Source organism: Cnephaeus nilssonii, assembly GCF_951640355.1.
Source record: "Cnephaeus nilssonii genome assembly, chromosome: 13".
Taxonomy (NCBI): domain Eukaryota; kingdom Metazoa; phylum Chordata; class Mammalia; order Chiroptera; family Vespertilionidae; genus Cnephaeus; species Cnephaeus nilssonii.
This window is the reverse complement of record NC_137084.1, coordinates 39446650-39469104: the sequence shown is the minus strand read 5'-3', so window position 1 is coordinate 39469104 and position 22455 is coordinate 39446650. Positions and strand designations below refer to the sequence as shown.

The following is a 22455-nucleotide window of genomic DNA, read 5'->3' as shown; positions in this document are numbered from 1 at the left end:
GTGGTCATTGGCTTCTTGGAGCCTACTCGTCTTGGCTTCACATGGTGACCCCACCTCTTCCTTCCATTCTCTGTCCACTCCTCCATCTCCTGTGCAAGTTCTTCCTCTACCCATCCTTTAAAAACTGGTGCTCTTTAGTTGGGTGGGAGGCTCAGTTGGTTGGAGTGTCGTCCTGTGCAGGACACATACCTAGGTTGTGGATTCGATTCCCAGTTGGGGCACATATGGGAGGCAACTGATAGATGTTTCTCTCTCTCTCTCTCTCTCTCTCTCTCTCTCTCTCTCTCTCTCTCTCTCTCTCTCTCTCTCTCTTCTTCTTCTTCTTCTTCTTCTTCTTCTTCTTCTTTCTCAAATCAATGAAAAGCATATTCTTGGGTGAAGATTAAAAAAATTGGTTCTTTTCAGGACTCAATCCTGGTCACATCATTCCCCCTCTCCTGTCCCATGCCTTCAATTCAAATGTATCAATCATTAAAAAAAAATATATATATATTTTTTGTTGCTTTCAGAAAGGAAGGGAGAGGGAGAGAGAGCTAGAAACATCGATGAAGTGAAAGAATCATTGATTGGCTGCCTCCTGCATGCCCCCCCACTGGGAATCGAGCCTGCAACCCAGGCATGTGCCCTCGACCGACCGGAATCAAACCTGAGACCCTTCAGTCCACAGGCCGACTCTTTATTCACTGAGCCAAACCAGCTAGGGCATATCAATCATTTTTTTTATATATACCACCTATTTGCTAATAACTTTCTGATCTCCAGTTCTAGCTATGGAGATACATGTCCAGCCATATTCCGGACTTCCTTCACAGCGGATCCCCAGCCTTCACCTCAAGCTGATTTTCTTCCTCCAGTCCCTTTCCTGGGAACAGCACCACCACTCATCCAGGTGTCCAGGCCAGAAATCTGGAAGCTCTCCTGGCTTCCTTGCTTTCCTTTAGTCATATTTCCAATTAGTTATCCAAACCTAACCATCTCAACTAGACAGGTCTCAAGGGTGCCCTTTCCTCTCTCCCACTGCTGTCCCCGTGCCAGTTTTGTCATCTCTCCTTTCAATTCTGCTCCTTACTGGTCCCCCAACCTCCTGGCTTGGACCATCTGATCCATCTCCACCTGACCAGAGGTATCCACACAGCTCTCAAAAAACCACTCCTGCCGAAACCGGTTTGGCTCAGTGGATAGAGCGTCGGCCTGCGGACTGAAAGGTCCCAGGTTCGATTCCGGTCGGGGGCATGTACCTTGGTTGTGGGCACATCCCCAGTAGGGGGTGTGCAGGAGGCAGCTGATCGATGTTTCTCTCTCATCGATGTTTCTAACTCTCTATCTCTCTCACTTCCTCTCTGTAAAAAATCAATAAAATATATTTTTTTAAAAAACCACTCCTGACAAAAGGATTCCACTGGTTCCCCATTACTTAGAGCAGAAACTACTGCCTTTCCAGGGGAAAAAATTCAGATACACATACTCGCAAACTGTGTCTGTAGTTTCAAGGGTTCATGGACATTAGGTATAGAATTTCTGGCCAAAAATATAAAGTCCAACCTCCTTCATCTATCTTCCTGATCTGAGTCCTGCCAACCTCTCCAATGTGCCCGCCCTTTCCTTTTCCCACCATACCCTGCATTCCAACACTAAACCATTATCATGTTCCTTCCCAACTCCTTGCCTTGTACGAAGTATTCTCTCGGTCTGAGATATCCCCTATAAATCCTCTCCAAGTGGCCATCTCCTACTCAAACTTCAAGACACAATTCAAATGTCCTGTGTTCTGTGGAATCTTCTACATCTCCATCACCCCCTACAGAGCCAGCTGGACCCTCTACTGGGCTCCCACTGCTTTTGGTGCACACTGACATTAGTTGCGTAGCAGCCCTGATTTGTTTACATGTCTGCCTCCCTTCAGAACTGGAGGCTCCCTGAGGACAGCCACTTGATGGTCCTATTTAGTCTCTGATTCTCCAGCGTTTAGTAGAGGTATAGTGTCAGCAGGCAATCAGTGCTGAATGAATGGTTGGAGCCTCCGAATTGCACACCACCACACTCACCTACTGACTCAGAGAGAAACAGTCATGGACATGCCAACTAAGATGACAAACACATGTAAGCCTGTGCCCTTGAGATATCATGGTCAGTGCTGTGGCTACAAAAGTGTGTCCTTGGGTCTATACAGATTTGCTCTGCTCTAGGACTTCCTGCCTTGCTAAGGAAGGAGAGTTTCTGGCCCCACTCTTACACTCCCAGCCCCTACCCTCTCCCGTCTGTGAGGCTATAAAAACAGCAGGGTCTCCAGAGTTTGAGTTGGATTTGAGTCCGGTCCCTGTTATTTTCCTAATCTCTAAAATGGCTCTGGTAAGACCTACTCTGTGGGGTTTTGTGACAATTAGAGGCAATGGAAGCAAGGAGCTCCCATTTGGTATATGCTCTCTCCTGGGTTCCCTCATCCCAGCTTCAGAGTTCTGGGGTTCATATATGTGCACTAAGATCCCTTTCCCCGGGGCTTAAGACTGAGGAACCCATGGAGCTGCCCTAAGGAACAACAGGTCAGAGAAGTTCAGAACAAGGAGGTCAGAGTGAACATCGGCCTGATTCAAAGAGGGGAGAGACTGAAAGTACAGGGATGGCCCAAGCCTAGAGACTGGGTTACACATAAGGGTTAAAAGTTGGTTCTATTCATTTAATCAGTCAGTAGAGAGAAAGCAGTTACGATTGGTGGGGAGAGGAGAGAATGGGGACAGTAAGGTCAATGTACTTATTACACTGTGTTATAACTCTCTGCCTCCCCACCCAGAGACAGAATGTCAGCTATTTGAAGGCCAGGATTGTATCTTATTCACCTTTGTGTATAGCACAGAGCATGGCACAGAGTACATGATCAATACACTTTTTGAATGAAAGGATATATGAAAGCTATGTGATAAAAGCTCAAGTGAAAGATCGACTTTGAAAAGGAGGGATTCAGACTCAGGCAGATGCCCTTCTTCCAAACTGTGTAGACACTAGGGCCCTCCTCATCACCCAGCCTGGATCCCTTTCCAGTGCCAACTGTCCCAATACACTCTTACAGTGGACACACAAAGGTACATACTCATGAAGCCACAGGTCCATACATGCACTAACTTACTTGCAGACAAGCACACTCAACACACATTCATTCACACGTGAACAGGCTGCAACAGACACAACCAGGGCACATACACAGATACCCTCCTCACAAATACAGAGAAACATGTTTTCACACACACAGATGTGCAAATGCATTCACATGGACTCCCCCACCCCCAAACACACACTCACATGCAGGCATACATATAGAGACACACACAAAAAGGTGCATTCTCATAGGCCTCACATGGACAGGCCCATTCACATGGGGAAGCAGATACCCCACCCCTCCCAAGTATACATGCACAGGCACACTCCCATGCACTGCCTTCCCATACGCACAGACAGACCCACCTTCACACATGCACAGTCTCACACAGACAGGCACGCGCGCGCACACTTGCAGACCCACCCACACGCAGGCATGCTCTCACACATGCTGCCGGGGCACTCGTGGTCAGCTCTGTGGCTGCAGCTGTGACCTCTAGGTCCCTGGGGCCTCTGTCTGGACTCTGCCTCACCACTTCCTGCTCCAGGGCTTCCAGTTCCAAACTCGAACTCCAGACTCTCTCCCGAGACTGTCTCATCCTCTCTCCAACTCTCTTCTCAGCACCATCTCCCCCATCTGCCCAGTGTTTCTCACTGCCTCTTCCCCAAGACTTGCTCCTCCTCCCTGTTCCTGTCTCTCTCCCTCTCCAGGTCTGTCCCATCCCTTCCTCCAGATCAGCCATCCACCTTGTCTTTCCCCAATCTGTCTGTCCTGCCTCCCGCCCAGATCTATCTTTTCTTTCCCCAGATCTGTCACACCTCTTCTCCCACCCAGTTCTGCCTTGCTGCATGCCCTCACTCTGTCCCCGTCCTGTTACTCTGTCCTCTGGCTCCATCCTGCTCTCCCCCTCTACCCCCACATCTGGGCCTCTGGAACCACAGCTGGTTCTCATTAGGAGGGGGAGGGGCGAGACTGTTCATTGGGGCCTGCAATGTGATGTCAATCCTCCCCCCACCCCGCCGCCTGTGTGTCTATAGCGCCTGGGAGCAGGGGTACAAGGGAGAGGAAGGAAAAGTGGGTTGGGGAAGGAATAGGGGGACCATGAGGGAAGGGGATACTCCAGGAGGAAGTAGAGGAGTGGCCCGAGGTACAGAAGGGGAAGCAGGCTGGGGGAGCTGGCACCACTCAGGCCTCCTCCCTCAACTTCCTGTCCCAGCGCCAGGGAGGGGCAGGGACCAGAAAGACAACAGGGTGAGGAGGAGAGCTACTAAAGCGAGAGTGGCACAGAAGTGGAGGAAGAAGAGGGTGGCTTAGGTGAGCAAAGGGAGGTGGAGGTATAGGGCCAGGCCTAAGGGAGAGAGGAAAGAGTTCTGGTGGGTGGATGACAGGGAGCAAGACGGAGGGAGAGTGAGTGTACGTGGCCAAGGAAAGCGAGTGGAGTTAATGCAGAAAGGGGAGGTAAGTCGGAGACAGGAACAGTGGGCCTGGAGAGATGGGATGGGGAGGTAGATAGAGGCAGAAGGCAGAGCTGGAAGGGTAGGGGGCAGAGAGGAGAGTAAGGAAAAGAGAGGGAGGAAAAGGATGACAAACTGGCTTCCCAAGGGACAGTGACCAGCGGCCAGGGCAGCACCTGGAGCCTGGCTCTCCTGAGGGCTGGCTCCCAGAAGGCACCTCAGGGAGAGGCTGGGACGGATGTGAGCAGAGGAAGCAGAAAGAAAGTCTATTTTCTGAGCTTTTATGGTGTGCTGGGCCCTATGCCAGGCAATTCACAGACAGTATCTTGTTTAATCATCATAACAACCCTGTGAGGAAGGTGTCCCGCCTTCCATTGAAGAAACTGAAGCTCCGAGTGAAACAATTTCCCCGAGTTAACACAGCCTCAATTTGAAACCAGCATTATGCACTCCACACTGCTTGGGAGTCAGGGAGAAGGGGAAGATGGAGAGAGGAAGAAATTACAAGAGAGTTGAGGGGAGAGAGTCCCTAGCAAGCTAAGGGAGACCTGAAGAAAAGAACTTCCAGGAGGGAGACAGGTATGAGGTGTCTGTAACAGCCCAGGTCAGGCGCAGTGGGTTAAGGACACAGAGAAGTAAGATGCAAGGAACTGAAGCTGACAAGACTTGGCCACTGACTCTTCAGGAAGGAAGAGGGAATAGAAGGGCTCCAGACCGACGCCCAGGCTTCTGGCCTGGTTACTAAAGTGGTGCCATTAGGGTACCACAGAGGAGAAGCCATTTTGGGGGGCTTGTTGGGATCCCCATGTGGAATTGTTCCAGGCACAGCTGGATTGGAGCCTAGGAGAGAGGTCTGGACTTGAACAAATCAAGGAGTAACGGAAAGCCATGGGTGTGGGGACCATCAGGACAAGTAGAGTGGGAAGAGAGTCTAGGACAGAATCCTGGGGAACACTCACATTTAAAGTGCAGACTGAAAAAAAAAATAAAGTGCAGACTGAGGAGACTTTATTCTTCTTGGAGGAGACAGTAACATAGAGGGAGGAAACATTTCAACAAGGAGGGAAAGATCAACAGCACCCAATGCTGCTGAGAGTTAAGTAAGATGAGGGCTGAGAAGTGGCTGCTGACTTTAGCAATGAGGAGTTCACTAGCGACCTTGGGGAGAACAGTAAGGGCGCAACCCTGCTGCAGTGGGAAATGAGAGAGAATGAATTGATTAATAAGTAGCGATAGAAAAGATGTCTGCATAGATTCATTCATCAATGCACACTTATTGAACTCCCAGAATAGGAAGGCAATATATCACAGTGAAGCAGGACAGGATAGTGGTGAAGATGTGGAATCTGGGACCAAACCAACTGGATTTTTGCCCAGCTTCACACTAACTAGCTGTGTGACCTTAGGCAAGCCACTTAATTTCTCAGTGCTTCCATTTCCTCATTTATAAAATAAGGACAATACTAATACTTACTGCACTATTTGCAGTATGAACAGTGTCTGGCATGCAGTAAATGTCTTATAAGTATGCAAGCATGAACGAGTATTGCAGTGGTTAAGAAGGTGGGCGCCCTGGCCGGGTAGCTCAGTTGGTTAGAGTGTCATCCTGTACACCAAAAAAATGGTTGTGGGTTAGATCCCCGGTCAGGGTGTGTATGGGAAGCAACAGATCGATGTTTTTCTCTCTCTCTTCCTCCGTTCTAAACCCAATAAACATATCCTTGGGTAAGGATTAAAAAGAAGAAGAAGATGGGTTGTTGTCAGACAGACTTGAGTTCAAATTCTGACTCTATCACTTACAGTGTAACCCTGGGAAAGTTGTTTAACCTTTCTAACTCTTAGTTTCTTCTTCTGTAAAATGGGGATTAAAGGGCCTACTTTATCATTGTACAGAGTTACATGAACGAATGCTACAAAAATTTAGCAGTGTCTGGCATACAGAGAAGCCTTGATAAATATCAGCTGCTATTGTGTTCTAGACACACAAATAACCCTGGGATACTAGTAAGTGCTATCCCACAGATGAGGAAACTGAGGCTCAGAGCAAGTAGCAGAGAGACAGCTGGAACACAGCCCTGATGGACTCCAAAACTACTGCTTCTTTGCCAGAGGGCTTGGCAATACCTGAAAAAAGGTCACGGCCAGGCGGCAGAACAAGGGAGAATGAGCAAAGTTCTGTTTTAGGGGAGAAAATCATTGATGAGGTAGTTGCCAATCCAGGTGGGCATGGAGTCAGGTGGTGACATAGGGGATGGGACTAGAGGATGCTCGGAGGACTACAGAAGACAGAGGGGAAAAAAAAAAAAAGCAGGGAGAGGCAGGCCTAGGGCATGCTTGAGAAATGATTCATCAGTAGATTTATTCAACAAATATCTACTGAAGACCTACCATCTGCCAAACACCATATTAAGCAGTAGGGAAATAGCAGGGACTTGGAGAGATCGAGTCCCTGCTGCCGTTGTGGTGTCCACAGGTAGGGAGACCTGGAAATGGTGAGGGATATAGGGGTGGTGGTGATGGGCAGCAAGGGCCTGGTCCTAAGTTCTGACCCTGACCAGCGGAGTCCAGACTGCAGAGGAGGCCAATGCGGCTGGAGCTAGCAGAGAAGTTGAAGGTGTAGCAACCCAGAGATGTCGAGAGGAAAGAACAAGTTTGGGGAAGTGGGAGGAAGGAGGTTGAGAGGCAGGTGAGCACAGCAGAGGGACTGAGACGTTGGACATAAAATTAACTAAGTTAAAGTTGAGCACTTAATAGTTGTTTTCTTTCTGAATCCTCAAAGCCACTCTCTTAATGTTACCTCCGTTTTCACCTGAGGAAACGGGACTTCAGAGAAGCTAGGGTCAATCAGGTGGAAATGGCGTGGCTGGAAGGTCCGATGTGTACCCCTGCTCCCCCCTTTCCTCCCTCCCCTCCTCCTTCCTCACCAACCTTATGGGAATTCTAGGCCCTGAAAGACAACAGCTCCTTTCTTTGAGTAGCTTAGAGAGAGAAACATAAATAAAGAGATTCTAGTATGCTAAGCAGAACACAGTGGGGCATCCTGACTCAGGCCTGGGGGTTCCAGGTGGACTTCTCGAAGGAAGTACCCTCTCAACCAGGGGACACAAGAACTGAGAAGACCTTCCCATGTGGCATTGATTGAAAATGCCTGGACGTCAGAGGGTTACCCAGGAAATACTGACACTGGAGGTGAAGGAAGGGGCAGGCAGGGGGAAGCCAGGAAAAAGAAGGGATCCAACAGCACAAACCCCTGGGAGGGACTTTTGCTTTGCAGGTACCAAGGCACTAGGGAGCCCAGGCTTGCTCCCATTACCGCTGATAGGCAGGAGAGGGAAGAGGCAAGAGCACAAGTATCTGGGAACTTGATATGAGGAGGAGAAGGGGCTAGGGTGCCAGGAGCTGGAGGGTGTGGCGTGGATGTATGTGAAGGGGGCGTTCGAGGAAGGAGCTGCCTATGGCACCTCCAGGGAAGGGGGCCGGTGGAGTGGAGAGAATGGCAAGGCACTGTATGTAATGCCTTGTGGCCCGATGGCAGGTCACAGCTTCCTCATTGTTCACACCCTCCAAGAACCCCAGCAGGCACCTGGCCCAACAGATTTGGATCTCTCAGCAGGTTCCAATGACTTTCTGGGTTATGAGACATGTGGAGAAGGGAGTGGCTGCCGTTAATTTCTGGGTTTGTAGCTTGATAACTGAGTGGGGATGGCTTGGGGAGGAAGGAATGATGAGTTCAGGTTTGGACATTATAAGGGGCTTGTGAGCTATATAGTAAAGATCAGGTAGGAAGCAGATAAAAAAGGTCGGGAAGTCAGAAGAGAGGTCTGAAAGAGGTAGATATTTGGGAGCCATCAGCTTAACTAAGTGATAATTAAAGCCCTGGAAATGAATGAGATGGGTCACCCAGAGGAGTGTATAGAGTAAAGTGATAAGAAGGTCCAAGCCAGAACCCTAAGGAACAGTAACATTTACGGGCCACCCAACAGACTCCCTAAAGCAGACTGAGAAGGAACAGCCAGGAGAGCGATGCACATACTAGTATTCCCACCATACTATACCAGTAATCATTTGTTTGTTTGCCTGTTTCTCCTATTGAGGTCTAAGCTTTTTGAGGGTAGGAATAGTATCTCTCATCATAGTATTCCCATTACCTAGCAGTGTGATTGGCACACGAGAGCTCATTAAATGTTGATAGAATAAAATAACGACTCAGAAGCCACCTGACAAAAATGATTCAAATAGAAGAAAATGGTCATCAAGAGGTCAAGCAGTTAAGGACTTTTGAAAAGAGTCCCTAGATCTGGCAGGTGAGAGGCCACTTGCTCTTAGGGCGAGCAGTTACATGGGAAGGGCAGAAGTAAATGGGAATGAAGTGGGAGCAGCTCTGTGCAGAAGACACTCACAAAATGTGGTAGTGAAGCAAAGCGAGTTTCTTGGTTAATTGGATATTACAGGGTTAAGGCAGGTAGGAGAGACTGGAGGCTATTCACATGGTCAAAGGATAAATGGATATATGGAGAGAAACTGGAGACCTGGGCAAGACGCGGAATAATTACTTGAGTCATGTCCCTGTGGAGGTGGCGGAGATGGGACCCACAACACCAGTGGAGGACAGGTCTGAAATAGAAGAGCTGCCTCCTCATTCTTACAGGAAAGCGGAAGAGGTTGAGGAGGAGGCAGATACAATTTGAGGGAGGAGGCAGAAATTTGAGGAATTTAAACGGGATGGCCTCCGTTTTCTCAGTGTTCAAGTAGACCAGGTTAGGTGCTCCTACCTCCTCCTCTCCTCACTCTTCACATCCATTCTATCCCTGAGCCCTGCTGACCTCACTGCCTGAAGAGCGCCTGAAACCATCTACTTCCTCCCTCTGTATTGCCACTGCTCCGGTTCAGGTCAGCGAGATCCCCTCCTGGGTTCCTGCAGCAGCCAACCATCCCCCTTTTCAGACTCTTCCCTCCAGTCTCCACACTGCTGTCAGAGTGGTATTTCTAAAACAGATCTGGTCATATCACACCACAACTTTAACTGATTTGGTGATGTTCCATTATTCTTGGGTTAGATACATATTTTTCACATGAACTATAAGAACGCATGATAGAACTAACCCCCCATCGACCTCTCTCTCCCCGACTCTCACCTCTCCTGACACAGTGCTATTCGTGCCAGGCGCACTGGATTGCTTTATACCTCAACATATATCACTTTCTTCACGTGGGCTTTCTCATGCTGCTCCCTTGGCTTGGAATATTCTCCCCCATCCACCTCACCTCCACCTCTCCCACCTCGCCTTTGTTTGGTTGACTCCCTATTTATCCATCAAACTGAAGCTTAAATGTCACTTCCTCCAGAAAGCCTCTTCTGACCTCACTACACTGGCTATGTGCAGCCGTGTTATAGCACTCACTCCATGGCCTGTAAGCTTCATAAAGGTAAGGATCATGTCCATTTGGTTCATCATCCTTGTCATGCTAGCACCTACCACACTGCCTAGCACAGAGTAAGTGCTTAACATGTTTTTGCTAAACGAATGAGCCAGCAAATGACTAATGAATCTGCTGAAAACAATGGGTGAGGATATGAGGTTAAGGGGTGTGACAAAAATGTAAAAAAAAAAAAATCTATTTATTTATTTATGGAGGGCTTAGTTGAGGGTGGAATTTATAGAAGCCATGTATTTATAGAAGCATCACTTGGTGTAGTTGAAAGTTCATTCCAGCTAGGGTTAAGATTTTGTGGGATGGGTGGGCTCAAGGACAAGGTAACCAAGAGTCACCAAGGAGGGGTTGAAGGGAGGGTCCTACATGTACAGTATAAATTGGAAGAAGAGCACAAAGCCAGCATGGGGCAGATTAGGAGAAAGCAAAGAAGTCAAGGGCAAAAGATCATTATGAGTTGAAGAATAAGTATAATGGAAGTGAGGGCATTTGAGAGCTGGAAGGACATAGGAGGTTTTGGGCAGAGTGTGGAATGCAGAAGTTTAGAATTTTAGAGATGGACCAGTTCTATAGAGTAGTTCTGGGAAGGGAGAAGGAGGTAACAGGAGCTAAGAAACTGTGAGGCTGAAGTTTTGGAGGGACACTTAGAACTACGGCAGGATATAGGGCAGGGGGAAGACTGATCCAGGCCCTCAAATTTTCAGGCCTGATGAGGGTAAGCCTGGGAGTCTATAGATGAGGAGTCATGGTGTGAGCATCCTAAGTTAATGGGAGTTTATTTAGCAGCTGGGACAGCTCACTCCGTGGTGTGTTGTGTGCATGTCACCTAGAAGTGTGTCTCCTATGGTTTGTACAAGTGGGTGTGTGGTAAGGGTGACTGCAATACAGCTCCCTGTTAGTGTCAGGGTCTGGGATACCTGTTTTGTATGCAGCTCTGATGAAGGACAACCTAGATGGTGGGTTGACTGTGACAATGATTCCAGTAGATATGTATTGCTGTGACAGTGCCCCCCCACAGTATGTGTTGGTCTTGACAGTGATCTTGTGGGAACGTGTTGGCTGTATCATTCCTACCGTAGGTGTGTGTTGTCCTGACAGCATCTTCCGTAGGTGTGTGTTGGCTCTGACAGTGCTTTCTGGGTGTGTGTGATGGCTTTGAAGGCATTCCTTCTAAGTATGTGTGTTGCCTGGGACTGGGTCCCCTGTGGGTTGAGTAGGGCTATGGCTGTGTCCCCTGTGGGTATTTGAGGAGTTGACATAAGCAACAATATTTTTCTGGCCTATAACCCCATGGCTGCGGGCCCAGCCCACGCCACACTGAGTTCATTGTGCTTCCAGATCTCCCTCTCCCCACCCCCTCCACGTGGAACCAGGCCTGTGGTGACCTCCCTCTGTCCCCGGTGCAGGACTCTGATCCAGGTGTCCTGGACACAAACTCGGGACATCCACCTGAGGTGACCAGCCTCCTCTTGAGGCTTTGCCTGTCTCACCTCTGCTTCTCTTGACTTCTTCCCCCTCAGTTTCTTTGTCTCTGTCTCAGTTTGTCTCTGTCACATACACACAATCCTCCACATTCTGACACATGGCTCCCACAGAGGCAGCAATGCACACACACACACACACACACACACACGCACACTCACATACACACACACGCTCCCTCACAGGAACTCACTCACCATGACACACACTCATTCTAACCCACACACCCTCGGAGTGACACGCACATACACACGCAGCCAGCAGACACACAGGCACACAACCTCCTAGTGACACGCACTCACACAACCCATGCACTCACACTCGGAGCAGAACACACGCACCCTGCCCGCACCCCGCACCCCCGGCACTCTCACTCCAACACACACCCTGACTCGAGGACACACGCACACAAAGACCCCCCCACCCCCAGGCCCTGCCCCCGCGCACACGTTCACGCTCCCCCTCGTCCCGCAGGCCCAGGCCCCCCCCCCTCCCCCATTGTCTCCGGCTCAGAACAAAGCCCCCGGCTGCACCGCCGCTGCCGCCGCCCCGGAGAGGCCGGCCGGGCCTGGCGACTGCGGCCGAAAGGGCCAGACGGCGGCGGGCACTGACCTCCGCGCGGCGCGGGCTCTCTCGCCCGGTCCAGGGGTGCCGTCCGGCCGCGGTCAGCCCCCCGGGCAGCGCCCGCCCGCCCGGGGCCTGGGGCTGCGCATCGTCCGTCGCTGTTGTCTCCGGGCTCGCGATGAGCTCCGGGAAGACCGCCGTCGGTCCTCGCGCCCCTGGCCGTCGGTGTGTCCGTCCGCCGCCGTCACCACCACCGCAGGGGCGCCGCCTCCTCCACAGCCGCCCCGCGGAGGATGCGAGCTTCGCCGCCGCGGCCCCGCGCCCCCTCCCCTCCCCTCCCCCGCCCTCCGCGCGGTAACCCGAGCCCCCGCCCCTCTGCCCGCGGAGCCCCCGCCCCCGCTCCCACCCGCGCCCCGCGAGGCGGCCCCCCCAGCACCCGCCCGGCCTCCTCCGCCCCTCGACTTCCCGGCCCCTGTCCCGGGCGCCGGATCCGGCCCCTGCTCTGCGCCCTCCCAGTTCCCTTCCCTTCTCCAGGTCACTGCGCCCCGTCCCCTCCTCCCATCCCGTTCTCTACGTCCTCTCTCCTCGCCCCCTTCTCCTCGTCCTCCCCTTCCATCTTCTCTCCCGCCCCCCACTCCCCCTTCGTCCCCTCGTCTCCCTCACTGTCCTATTCTCTCTCTCGCCCAACCCTTCTCCCTCGCAATTCTTTTCTCTCTGTTCTCCCTTCGTTCTCCCCCATCCGCTTCTTCTCCCCACCCCTGCTCCTCGGTCCTCTCTCCCCAACTCTTCTCCTATGCCCCGCTCCCTTCCCTAGCTCCCCACCCCATTTCCCCCATCTCTTCTCTTCATCTTTCTCCCTGTCCCTTTCTCCCCGTCTCTTCCTCATCACCCCCTTTTCCTCCTGCCTTCTCCCCATTCCCTTCTGTCATTCCTCCTGTCCTTGTCCTCCTCTTTCCCACCTTTTTCCTCCTTAATCTCTCCTTTCCCTCTCCTAGTCACTTCTATTTATCCCATTATCTTTATCCCCTTTTCCTCTTCATTGCTCAGTTCTCTTTCCCTAACTTTCTTACCAAATTTGAGGCTAGAGATTTTATGGGTATTGCAACAAAGAGATTTGGGGATGGTGGTCTAACTCACATAAGCCCCAGAAAAAGGAAAGTGAGATGGTAACTGGGCAGGGAGGTGGGAAGGAGCTTGAGGTGCCAACTTGGTGGACGAAATGGGGAGAAGTGAGATAAAACAGAGGTAGAGAGTATTGAAGAACTCAAAGAGTTTTGACTCCTCCCCTTCTGTCCTTATGACTGAGAGTAGGTGAGTCCAAAGGTATTCTGGACTTGAGACTTATTCCAAGAGAACAGGAACTTCTGGGGAGAGAGCACAAAGTTTCAGTTAAAGGAGAAGGGAATGCGATTTTGAACGAGAGGCTGGAGTCCTTGGTTTCTGGCTTGGGCAACTGGGTGGATGGTGGTGACATTCACTGTGCTAGACAAAGGGAGGAGGAGGAGGAGCTTGTAGGGAGATGATACAGAAGGATGATGACTTTCCATTTGGACTGCTGACTTTGAAGTGCCTGTTGGGTAGGCAGGTCTGCAGCTTAGAAGAGCGGTCTGAGATGGACATAAATATTTGGAAGTCATCTGCAAATACCGTATAAACTTGAATATAGGGTGAGGTTTTCCCTTTTTTGTTTTTCCAAAATCATCCCTCAGGAAAGAGGGAGTAACCTTATATTTGAGTTCTTACAAAGTCTCTTATATTACAGGGTTTGCTCTCATTTACTTTTTATTTTGAACAACAAACCACTGGATAGGGCAGTATGGTATGGTGACTAAGCTTGTGGACTCTGGAACCAGACTGCCTGGCCTGGGTCCAGACTCTGCCATTTTCGAGCTGTGTGGCTTTTGGAAAGTTACTTAACCTGTCTCTGCTTCAATTTTCTCATCTATAAAGTGGGGCTAAGGATGAAATGATTTAATATATGTAAACTATGAACCTGGCACATTGTAAGTGCTCAATAAATGCTATTTTTACTGTTTGGGTAAGACCCATTAACCTGAAATATCCTGAACAATACTATTTCAGATGCTTGTATAGGTCATGTGCCACAGAATCCATAGTCAAAGTAATTTAGCACAGCTTTGGTAACTATTCCTGGTAGTATGACCTCACTACTGCATGTGTTGTATGTTTCTATATACACTTTTAAAAGATTGCTTTAAAAAGCCATACAGTAGTATCTAGGAGGGGCTTCTGGGATGCTAAAAATATTCTATCTCTTGACCTGAGTGATGTTATATGGGTGACAATTCATTGAGCCGAACACTGGTGACTTATGCCCTTTTCTGTATGAGTAAAAATATTGATAATTAAAAAATATTTTAAAAAGGCAATACATTAAGTAGTTTTTAGAGGTCATGAGTATAATCTTGCAGGACTCATGCCAAAAACCACTGCCCTAGTGTGATGCAAATGGGACTTGTGACTTGGGATAAAGTTTCCAGTGACTGCATCATGTGTGGGTTCAAATTGTGCTGTGCTCTCTCCCACATTCTTCAGTTAACTGAAGGGAAGGTCATCCATTCTGGAAAGTGTGTAAGGTGGCTGAAATAGTCCACCAAGTAATAGAAGTGAACTTTTGATCCTCATTCTTAAAGGTATGCATTTTCAGATTGGAAAAATGAGGAATCACCTTAGGTTTGGGTAGCCTTATATGGTAAATGTGGCAAATGGTAAGTGAAGCTAAGAGAGTGAATAAGGTTGCCCAGGGACAGAAAGTACATTGGAGAGAGAAGGAGGTCTAAAACCTGAGGAGCTCCAAGATTTAAAGGTTGAGGAGAGGAGGAGCAACCTTCCAAGGAAAGTGAGAAGGAATGGCCAGAAAGGGAGAAGAAAGGAAGGGAGCTGCATGGTGCCACTGAAGCCAAAGGAAAGGCCAATAAAGAAGCCATGAACACCCAGCTGGCATGGCTCAGGGGTTGAGCATTGACCTATGAACCAGGGAGGTCATGGTTCGATTCCCGGTTAGGGCACAAGCCCGGGTTGTGGACTCGATCCCCAGAGTGAGATGTACAGGAGGCAGCTGATCAATGATTCTCTCTCATCGTTTATGTTTCTGTCTCTCTTTCCTTCTCCATTCCTCTCTGAAATTAATAAAAAATATATTTGAAAAAAAATAAGCTATGAAGATATGGCTCAGTGGTTGAGTGTCGACCCACGAACCAAGAGGTCATGAATTCGATTCCTGGTCAGAGCACATGCCCAGGTTGTGGGCTCAATCCCCAGTAGGGGGTATGCAGGAGGCAGCAGATTGATGTTTCTATATATCCCTCTCCCTTCCTCTTTCTCTCTCTAAAATAAATAAAAACATGTTTTTAAAAAATTAAAAAAGAAGCCATAAAGCTATCTATCTACCCCTCTCCCTTCCTCACTCTCTAAAATAAATAAAAACATATTTTAAAAAATTTTAATAGAGGCCATAAAGCAGGGAGTGGTCATCAGTACCAAATGACACAGAGGAGGCCAACGAGATAAGGGCTGAAAGGTATCCATTGCATTTGGTGAGAGGGCAGCCACTGGTGACCTTGTGGACAATGCAGGTAGGTGGAGTGGTAGGGGTGGAACTAGTGAGGTGAAGGGAACTGAAGACTTAGAGTAGAGACCATTCTTTAAAGAGGCTTGACTACAGGGAAGGAGAGAGATCTGTGTCAGGGGGAGGGGCCAGGTATTTTAGGGGGCCAGAGAGAGTTTTTAAAACAGGAGAACCTAAATGTTTTTCCTTTTTCTTTTATTGAGATACTAGAGGCCTGATGCACAAAATTCATGCAAGAGTAGGCCTTCGCAGCCCCGGCTGCCTCTGGCTTCATCTGGAAGGTCGTCTGGAAGGTTGTTCGGATGGTAGTTTCGCTGTTCAGCCGTTCAGACGATTTGCATATTATGTTTTTATTATTATAGATAATTGACCTAAAGGTATTTTATTGCTTTATTCATTTACTGAAGACACATATAAGTGTCTACTGTATGCCAGCTTTATACTTAAAATACATAGTTATGATATGACTGAGGAACTCAGTAAACTGTGAAGACAGATCTGCAAATTAGCACTGGGAGGTGTATGATAGAGGAAAGCCTGGGATTGTGGGCGTGGAGGGGATTCCTAACTCAGTCCAGGGGTGGGACATCAGCAAGTGGTGTCACAAAGATGACACTGGAACTTGATCTTGAAGGATGAGTAGAAGCATAGCAGAGGGAAGAGTTGGATAAAGGACATTCAGGCAGGATAAACAGCACCATATTCAAAACCTAAGGCATGAAAGAAAGTAGCTTCTGGCCATGGAGGTTGCTGTGTAGGTGATAGTGGTGGTGGTCTTGCGTAGATTGACTTGGCTGGAGTGTAGGGCATATGGGCTAGTGTGAAAGGAGGAAGCAGAAATGTTAAATAGGGTCAAATAATGGAGGATATTGTATGTCATGCAAAGGGCCCAGGCTCTGAGGAACCATTGGAAATTTTATTTAACAAGGGGAGTACAATGATCAGGTTATGTGATATTGCAGTCATTTTGGCTGCAATATTGAAAATCAAAGGGATTCAAATAGGAGTCAGTTTTAATTACCCAACTTACACTGAGGATCTAAACTAAATTAGTGATAGTAGAATTAGAAGAGAGGAGTAATAGATAAAACTACAATACTTGGTGGCTGACTAAAGTGAAGAGTGGTGGCATAGGAGGACTCTAAGATGTCTTCTTTGTTCCTGGGTCATACCTTAGTGATATTACTCATGAGGTTGAGGAAACAAAGAAGGAACAAGTTTTTAAAGAGATAGAGAAGATAATGAATTTGTTTTTAGACTTGATGAGTTTAAGATGTACATGATATATCCAAATTAAGATGTCTGGTAGGTGTTTGAGTATAAAATTTGGAAATGAAAAGACAGAGTTGAGCTGAGGATAGATATTCTGGAGCCATCAGTCAATAGGTGGTTAAGTGGAGCTCTGAGAATGGATATGGTCACCTATGGAGAACATGTAGTGAGGAGATGATCTGGGCAGCCTTTAAGGGGTGGTAACAAAAGAAGAGCCTTGAAGGAGATTGGGAAGAAACAGCCAACAGGGTAAGAATTGAAGAAAATAGTAGAGTCCAAAATGTTACCATAGAAGCCACCAAAGAAATATCTACTAGAATGAGAGTTGATAACAGAGTAAAAAAATACCACAGTAAGATGAGGTCAGACAGATTTAGGAATTAAGATATAGCTGATGATCTCAGGGATCAAAAGAAAGGAGGAGGAGAAGAGCAAAGCTGGAGTTATCACAGTTCCTGGTTTCAGACTATATTATAAAGTTACTAGAGGCCCAGCGCATGAAATAGTGTATGAGTAGCTTGCTGCTGCTTGCCACCCTGCTCACCGCCACTTGCGGGTGTGGGGGCGGGGAGGGACCGAGAGGTGGTCAATGCACCTCATGGCGACTGGTCAAGCGGTCGTTCTGTTCATTATAATTATGGTCCCTGGTCTTTTATTATATAGCAGTGATGGCGAACCTATGACAGGAGGCTGCTGAGGCGGCCGCATGCTGAGGATGAAACAATTATACATTTATGTTATTTAAACTATAAATATCGCGAAATAATGTTTTTTCCTCAAAGTGACACACTACCTGAGTTATGCTCAGTTTTTTGGTGAAGTTTGACACACCAAGCTCAAAAGGTTGCCCATCACTGTTATATAGGATAGTAATAAAAAACAGTATGGTTATGGCATTAAAAACAGACACATAGACCAATAGAACAGAATATAGAGTTCAGAAATAAACCCATGCATATGAATTAACTTTCAGCAAAGGAGCTAAGAGTACACAATGAGGAAATGATAGTTTTTTCAATAAATGGGGGTGGGAAAACTGGATAGTCACATGCAAAAGATTGAAACTGGACCACTATCTTACACTGTACACAAAAATCAACTGAAAATAGATGAAAGACTTGAATGGAAATTCTTAAAGTAAAACTGGAAGAACTTCAGTGTATGGGTAAGCTCCTGGACATTGGTCTTGGCAATGACTTTTTGTATTTGACACCAAAAGCAAAGGAAACAAAAGCAAAATTAAACAAAAGTGACTATATCAAAGAGTTTCTGTACAGCTAAGGAAACAATAAAAAAAGAAAAGAGAACCTATAGAATGTGAATAAATGTTTTAAAATCACAAATCTTATAAGGTTTAATATTCAAAATATACAAGGAACTCATACAATTCAATAGCAAACACACACACAAATACACACACACACACACACACACACACACACACACACACACACCACACACACACCAAAAAAGCAACCAAGTAACCCAATGAAAAAAATGGGCACAGGACTTGAATACATATTTTTCCAAAGAAGATATACAAATGACCAACAGGTACATGAAAAGTTATTCAAAACCACTATCAGGAAAATAAAATCAAAACCACAATGAGCTATCACCTCACATTTATTAGGACATACATTATTTTTAAAAAGCACAAGATAATGAATATTGGCAAGGATGCAGAGAAACAGTGAACTCTTGTACATTATTCTTGGAAATGTAAACTGGGATAGCCACTATGGAAAACAGTATGAAGATTCCTGAAGAAATTAAAAATAGAACTACCATATGATCCAGCAATCCCACTTCGCATATATATACGAAAGAAATGAAATCACTATCTCGAAGAGATAATCTGCACCCTCGTAGCATTATTCACAAAAGCCAAGACATGGGAACAACCCATAATTGTCAAAAGATGAACAGATAAAAGAAAATATGGTATATATGAATATTATTTGGTCTTCAAAAATAAGAAAACCTCCCATTTGTGACAGCATGGATGAATCTGGAGGGCATTGTGCTAAGTGAAATAGCCAGATAGAGAAAGACAAATACTGCATGGTATCACTTATATGCAAAAACTTAAAAAAAAAAAAGTCAAACTCATAGAAACAGAAAATAGAATGGTAGCTGCCAAGGGCAGGGGTTGGAGGAAATAAAGAGAGATTGGTAATAAATAAATAAATACGTAAATAAATAAATAAAAAAGGTCCAACTTTCAAGGTGAATAAGGTTTGAGGATCGAATGTATAACCTGGTAACTATAGTATTGTATAAGCGAAATTTGCTAAGAAAACAAAAAAGAAAGAGAAGAGAGGAAAGAAACCCGGCCACAGTGAGATAAGGAGAAAAGTGATAGTAAAACAGTAGTGACAGTGTGTAGGAGTGAAAACTAATAAAGAAACCTAGTGAAAGAAACCTAGTAGAATTCATTTGAGAAAGAAGGGTACATTTGTTGGTCTAAACTAGATAACCAAGCCTGGGAGATGACTGGCAAATGGAACCAGAAATTCAAATACTGTCAAGACTTTCTCAGGGTCTCTGGTTTCTGTTTTATTTTAATTTATTTTGCTTCATTTTCTTCTGCTGATGTTTTAAATTTTTACTTTGGAGTAATTTTAGATTTATAGACAATTTGCAAAGATGATATGAGGGTTCTCATATATCATTCACTAGATTCCTCTAATGATAACATCTTAAATAATTATAATGTATCTTTCAAAAATAAAAGGTTAACTTTGGTACATTACTATTAGGTAAACTTTATTCTGATTTCTCCATGTTTTCACCAATGTCCTTTTTCTATCCCAGGATTCAATCTAGGATAACACATTGCATTTAGTCATCATGTTTAATCAGTCTCCTCTGGTCTGTGACATTCTCTGCCTTTCCTTATTTTTTTCATGACCTTGATAGTTTTGAAGAGCACTGGCCAGGCATTTGTAGAATGTTCCTTAGATTTGGAGGAAAGAGAGCCACAGAGGTGAATTGCCCTTCTCATCACATCATATCAGGAGGTATATTATATCAACATGAATTATCACTGGTAATGTTAACTTTGATCACTTGTTTAAGTCTGTCCACATATTTTTCTCTTTTCATATTCTGTTCTTTGGAAGTAAGTCACCAAGTTTGGTGTAGGGGTGTGGGGAAGGCTAAGCTCCAGCTCCTGGAAAGGGAACGTATGATGTATATCATAGCATAATATGTGTTATATTACTTGGAATACTTCTATTTGGAAGATTTGTCTCTTTTCCCTCTTGATGGTTTTTAAAAATATTTTTATTGATTTCAGGGAGCAAGGGAGAGGGAGAGAAAGAGGGGGAGGGAGAGGGAGAGGGAGAGAGAGAGAGATCAATGATGAGAGAGACTCATTGATTGGATGCCTCCTGCTTTCCCCCTAATGGGGATGGAGCCCACAATCTGGGCATGTGTCCTGACCCAGAATCTAACTGTGACCTCTTGGCTCATAGGTCAATGCTCAACAATTGAGCCACACCAACCAAGCCCTCCTGATGTTTTTAACTAATGTTAAAATTAATATTATATATGTACTTAGTTTTTTTTAAAAAAAAAGTTAAATAAGCCTTATAACAATACCGCACATCCAGAAATCCTGAGGAAAGCTTTCAGATGGCCTGGGCTGACTCCTGTGCCCTACCAGATCAATCTTGGGAGCAGAGGGCAAGACCATTTAAGAAGATGGCAGCTCCCATTCACACTGATTCTTAAAAAAATGCTATCACATAAACTTGTATTCTTCCCCAGGGCATGCTTTGGTTCTTTCCTCTTTTAAGTGGCCTCTCATTTACCCTTCAGGTCTCAGCTGAAGCACCACTCCACCAAAGACATCTTCCTTGACCTCTCTGACTAGGTCAATCCCCACGTGATGGGTTCTCGTGGTGCCTAGTACTTCTCCTTTGTGGCATTTATCACAGTTGCAAGTTTCTGGTGTGTGAGTATTTGATTAAATGTCTTTGTACTTCTCTAAACAGTAAGCTTGTTTTGTTCACCAGTGTAGCACATACCAGCAGTGCCTGCTCATAGGTGATGTTCAATCAATATTTGTTAAGTGAATGACTGACATGAAGGGGCTATTCCAGAATTAAGAAAGAATGTTAGTGCAACAACTGAACGATCACTACCAAGTGAGAGTAGTAAGAAAAGATAGAGAAGATAGGTAGCAGGCTTGGATGGAGGAGTGGGGAGTGAAGGATTGGGGGAGAGTTGCTTGGAAGAAAGCAGCAGGACCAGGTTTAACACCATAGATAAGAAGGTAATGGACAAGCAATGGCTAGTGGAGCAAGGTCCTAGAGGAGAGAGGAGGGTCTGACAACTTTCCCATGACTATGAGGAGGAATTTTCCTTTAACAGGACAGAGGCACTACCTCCTTCAAGACTGATAGGGAAGATGGGTGAAGGTGCAGGTATGTGTGCGGAAGGTATGAGGGAAATGCGGGAGGAAGGTGGACAGGGCTGGAATTTGATGCCTCCGACCTGGTGATTTATTCTCTCTGGGGAGGAGTTGAGACTTTGTGAAAAAATGGGGCAGATGGAGGAGATATGTTAGGGATCTTGGGGAAAGTGTTAAATAATAGGAGACACTGTTGAGAGAAATAATGGTTGGTGGGCTCATTGGCCTAAGAGACCATGGAGTTGAGGATGCTGGTGAGAGAACAAAGGATATAGGCACAGCTACACTGAATTAATTAATGAAAAAGAGGGGAGGTCATTTCATGGCAGCACTGAGTGGGAAGTGAAGGCTTGGGGGCATATAAAAAAGCTGAGAGTTTAGGGTTTTCTCACCATGAAAAAGAGGTTTCAGAACATGGGAGGTGGGTCCACAATGGGAAGAGCTGAAACAGGGAAGCAGTGGAAGAGTGAAGTGACTAGGGGTAAGGAAGGACAGATCAGTGCGGGGTTGGACCAAATGGGAAAGGAATGGTCACCCAAAGGGCTGCCTTGTGAACAATGATCTGAATGACAGGATGGGAGGCTGATAATTCTCGCTGGCTCCGTGTTTTATTTGTTCCTTCTTAGTGCAGGAAGCAGCACTGGAAGCAGCAGAGCCTGGTTTCAGACTGCTCCAAGCCTTAGTCCCCCTTTCAAATGCTCATGAGAAGCCACAAGTCATTAGAGCTCTGCAGTACAGCCCAGCCCTGGAGAAAGGGAGCAGGACTATTAAGAAATGGCCAGAGTCCAGCACTGTTTGAGTTGGGATCTTCCAAGAGCTAGTATGTTTTCCAGGCTCTGAAGGACTTCCGTTCCCTGTGGAGACTCTAGGAAAGAATAAAGGACACTCCAGATTGTCTCCAACAGAGCAAGAGCCAGAGTAAGCAGAAGGGGATAGAATCTAGAACAGATGGAGGGGCTACATTTGAAGACGAAGGACTCCCATCATCTGGGATGGGAAGTAAGGAAAGCCAATTCTCTGAATTTCAGTTCACAGTGATCAATTTGCTGAAATTTACCAATTCTGTCAATTTACCAAAATTTTGTTTCTTTTAATTATGTGTAAAGTTTACAACAATTTGCATGGTTGGGTGGATTTTAGCTACTTGTGA

At 46.5% G+C, this 22455-nt stretch overlaps 1 protein-coding gene across 1 annotated transcript in view; it reads right to left on the bottom strand.

Annotated features, from left to right (window-relative positions):
- The window catches only part of DCHS1 (dachsous cadherin-related 1), a 33479-nt gene extending 21155 nt beyond the window's left edge, over positions 1–12324 (bottom strand). The window contains exon 1 of the mRNA XM_079787242.1: positions 12073–12324. The gene's annotated coding sequence lies outside the window, so the exon portion shown is untranslated. The remainder of the gene's footprint in view (positions 1–12072) is intronic.
- Between the last annotated feature and the right edge of the window lie 10131 nt (positions 12325–22455).